Consider the following 4,741-nt stretch of genomic DNA (forward strand, 5'->3'; position numbering starts at 1 on the left):
TGTCCAGCCAGTTACCTCAGCCAGTGACCCCACCTCATCCCATGACCACGCCTGTACCTCAGCCTGTGATTCTGGTGTTGACACAGTCTGTATAGCAATACTATTCAATAGCAATACTATTATAAGGACATGTTTCTCCTCATGTGGAGGTCAATTCTTGTGTCTGCCAATGTGCCAAGCGGTCATGCCGTTGACCCTTGTTTCTTCTCAAGGTTTCTTCCTTTTTCCAAAAGTTTTTCCTTGCCACTGTCACCTTTGGCTTGCTCACTAGAGGCCTTGAGCACTGTTCTAATGTGAGGTGCTTTGTGGCAATGTAGATTGTAAAAAGTGCTGTACAAATAGAATTTGGTTGAAATTGATTGAACCTGTGAACTATTTTGGGAGCTTGACCAACTTTTTGTTTTTCTATTAATAAATATATATTTATAATACTTGTGCTAATCGAGCGGCATTATGTGAGAATTTACCTTTGAAAATTAAAACCAGTCAAGTGAATTCACAGCAAATTTATTCCACACATAAAGCTCAAAAGCCTAAACAATGATAACAATACACATGTTTGTTGCACTGCAATTACATTAAAATGGAACATTCTTAAATCTTGTCTTGTCAATTTTGTTATTCATGATATTAATTCATGAAGAGAATCAATTCATGAATAAATAAAGATGGACATTGGAAAATGTTTCATCAGTGAAACTTGTGGTACTAAGCTGGTCCTGCTAGGAACAGAACATTTAATTTTACAAATTAATCACTCCTGCAGTTAGGGAAGGGCCGCATAATAAAAAAGGCACCTGAAGAACAACTGTGTCCATTTCCTGATGGCTGTGATTACAGTGGCACCTAAAAAGACATCAGGTGTGTAGTCCAGAAAAAAGGTGATATATTTAAATCCTTTGTGTTAGATGAAGATGGGTATGAACGAATCAGTGAGAAAGCCAGGAGAAGTGATGTCTCTTCCTTTGATCCTTCTCAACTAAGAAAACATGTTGATCCCTTGATCCCTTGATCCCTCTCAACAAAGAAAACATGCAACATTGGGGTCTCTTTCAGGGAGTTCTGAAGCCCTTTGCGCTCACTGCCTAATAGAGGTCCACTGAAGGTCTGCTCCCAGACTAACCTGCTCTTTTTATATTGGCCGGACGCCTGCGTCTGAAGCAGGCTGGGAGACACCGCCGCTCAACTGACTTAATGGACGGAGAGCTGGGGACAGGTAGTGGAGACCCTTGTTTTCTGCAACACAAAATAGCTCTCCATGAGTAACAGCACACATGTATCAGCTACAATAAATTCATGCATTCAAAAGGTCCAAGATGGAGGTCCAATATGAACCCCAAGAGTGCAGCAAAGTGCTCACCAGGTTTGGTGTAAAACCCGATTTAGGCTGCACTAGACTCTAGATAGCATCTGTGGTTCTTCCAGTTTTTGTTGGGGGGGCATACAGTGACACAGAATATTGAGTTGCAGAGGTACGGGCTGTTAGCGAGACTGTAGCAAGGTGGCACACTAATATTACAATTTTATGCCCCGGTTGTAAGTCACTCTGGATAAAGGCAAATGGTCATAAAAAAGTGAATGTATTCCATGTAGCATGTAGCATCTGTGGAAGGATTCCACAGTAAGGATTCCACATGTGAATTTATTACTAGCACGGATATGCATATAAGATGTGACGAATGTTTAATCAGCTAAAAAACCCAGACAACTCTAGAAACCTGTTCGGATATGCACCCTCAGCATATGCAAATCATTAAACACTACATATTGCAAATATTTAATATCCATGTATATATATTTTTTGCTTTTATATCGTTCTTAGTGGTCCCCTAATGCTATTGTGCAGAATTACTGCCACTTTTAGCCAGTCCCACAATTTTTTCCCCCAGGATGTGCCATTTTAAATGCAAATGAGGGAGAGGTGGGATTTTCTAGCAACTGCAGGACCAGAGACAAACTAGGGGAATTAGTATTAATGCTAAATAATCTCACGAAGTGAAAATTTCATAATAGGGGACCTTTAAATTGTTCAGTAGATAGAGAGGACTCTCACAAATTAATATTCACTTCTGGAATCACAATTTGGTTCACAAGGATAATAACACAAACAAGAAGAGGACTAATAATGTCTGTAGCCATATTGATGAGCTGAGAATCACCACTCTGCAATGATATTTTAATTCTTGATTGTTACAGGGTCAATATCCCTTCCCAGCCTATTGTCAGCCAAAATGTATTGACTAGGTTGTGCAAGCAATATATATAGCTAAATTGTGAAAATGGTGATGGTTGTTAGGAAGATTATTTCCCTAATGACAAGAGTTTTATTGACTTGTTCTTGTCGAGTCCATGACCTGGTGGGTAGGTGATTTGCAACAAACCACTGTTGGCTTGAAGTTTCATGACTTAAGGTTTCATGAATTTGAGCCTGATTGTGTATAGACTGTAAAATCTAAGCAAACAATTCCAAAACTGAAATTTGTAAGACTGTGAACCTCATTTAACATGAAATAACCCCAACAATTTGATCCAAAATCAGATAAAACAGAAATTGTTACTAAGGTCAATCAACTGACCTGGCAGCGGCAGCAGCGGCAGCAGCCTCTCGGGATCTGAGCTGCCTCATGACTCGGAGCATGTAGCAGATCTGCCGCAGAGTCATCTTTGGGGCATGGCAGGCTAGGCGGGGTCGGGCGGTTTGCCGAGGGCCATGGTATGTCAGGAGGGACATGTATGCCCCACCAGCATTCTTCCCAAAAAGCTGTAAGGGTTGCACACTGCTGCTGGCATAACATGATGCGCACTGGAAGAAGACAGAGGAATGGAGCAGTGAATCAGTTATGCTCATGTGTGAGTCATCATTACAGTGAAGAGCTACTTGAGATGAGACAAAAAATGTGTCCCACAGGAGCAGACCTCCTGTTGAAGCCAGAAATGAACACAATAAATCACCATTCCTTTGAAATGTGATGACAGACACACACTCACATCCACAAATCAGCAGAACACTTATCGAAGGATCTGTTCTCCTCTAAGGTGCCAGACAAAGAGATTGTTTGACCTGACATCTGATGACCACAACATACTTGAAGTGCACATCCACACCTTGATATGGCAGTAAAGTCTCACATTAAACATGAGGGCATTTAAAGACGTCAACCACATCTCCACACTCCTCCCAGCATCATAAAACAGTGACTTTTACAGAATATTTCAATTAGTTTACAAGGCCTGAATAACATCTTTTTTCAAATCTCATCAAATTCCAATACTCACTGGTACAACTGTAGCCATGGTGGTTGTCTCTGCTCACTGAGGTGAAAATCTGGCCTGCAGAACGCTTCTGCTACCTTCTTCTACCGAGTATGGACATGTGCCGTTCATCTGAAGAAAACAGCGAGTCTCTCCACCCCTTCTGAAGTGACATCACAAAATGAACTCACCTTGTTCAGAGGAACAACATGGGGCAGGGCAGTGTCATGTTACTACTGCCCAGAACCACTAGAGAACAGTGAATAATTTAGAAACCTTTTGTCCTCAAGGGGTAAAATTAGAAGCTGGAGTGGGAAGGGTGCAGATACTGCTCATTCATTACTACCCATAATATATTGCTACTGAGTGTCTTCCTGTTTATGACCCCGTTTGTCCCAAGTTTTGGATTATCCCCATCTGTCATGATGTTTGTGGATTACCGACATTTCCTGACCCCCGAACACCACTATTACAGCATGTTGAATTGGACAGACAGAACTTCTTGTTAATGACCCCTGCCTGCTCATGATTCAAGATTCAAGATTGGTTTATTGTCAGTGAAACAGTATACACAGTATACACAGTATACCCTGTGTTGAAATAATGTTTAACCAATCATAAAAGAAAGAAAAAATATATGTACACTAAACTAAACTAAACTAAACTCAAATACTCTACAGATCTCTATAAAAGAAAAGTAAAACATTTCTGTACAATGAACAGGACACACAGGACATAACTGGACAACATCATGTAGGATTCTTGTTAGTGGATATGTTACATATTTCAAACAGGACACACAAGAAAAGACAAACATGTGCAAAATGAATTGAGATGTGCAAAATGGTCAGTATGTTAATAGGTGCATAGGCTAGAAGTGTATTGTTGTTGAGTTTATCAGTTTTTGGTGATGGCAGTGCATTGAGAGCATTGAGAGCTCTGACTGCTTGTGGGGCCCCCCAGGGCCTGCCTCTATTCCCTTATCATAATTAAGAACAAACAAACGTCTGCCCAGTAGTAAGTCTGCCTTTCATGACTGGTGGGAGCCAGTGGACCTCCTCCTCTCCACACCCTTGTCACATTTTTTAGCTTCTAGACTCAGGAACGTGACAACCACACATTCTGTTTTCTTTTTACATTTTATGGAAGAAAGTAAGTACAAAGGTTGCTTCATATTTTCCAAAAAGTATTTTCCATATTCTGTACCATAAATGTTCTGAGGCTGAGGCAGAAGAATGGTCAAGATTGGCAACATCAGAGGCAACAACAGGAACACTAATCCAGAAGAATAGTCGGGGGCAGTTGGTTGGCATGAGGCAGTATAAATCCTGGCACTATCATGTCTTGCAACAATGAAGAAAACAAAATTGAGTTTGTGGCATTCAAGATGGCAGCCAGAGCTACTGGGGGTGTAGGTGATATCTGGGTACCACCCTCAGTTGAATGGCCAAATGGAGCGGGTTAATCAGGACGTGGAGACCTACCTGTG

At 41.1% G+C, this 4,741-nt stretch overlaps 1 long non-coding RNA gene across 1 annotated transcript; it reads right to left on the reverse strand.

Annotated features, from left to right (window-relative positions):
- Window positions 1-491: 491 nt before the first annotated feature.
- On the reverse strand, window positions 492-3,406 carry LOC114766553 (uncharacterized). Its single transcript, XR_003742831.1, has 3 exons — window positions 3,277-3,406; window positions 2,577-2,803; window positions 492-1,236 (listed from the first exon to the last, which is right to left on the reverse strand). It is a non-coding gene; the product is annotated as an uncharacterized LOC114766553 (long non-coding RNA).
- Between the last annotated feature and the right edge of the window lie 1,335 nt (window positions 3,407-4,741).

Source organism: Denticeps clupeoides, chromosome 17 (genome assembly GCF_900700375.1).
Source record: "Denticeps clupeoides chromosome 17, fDenClu1.1, whole genome shotgun sequence".
NCBI lineage: Eukaryota > Metazoa > Chordata > Actinopteri > Clupeiformes > Denticipitidae > Denticeps > Denticeps clupeoides.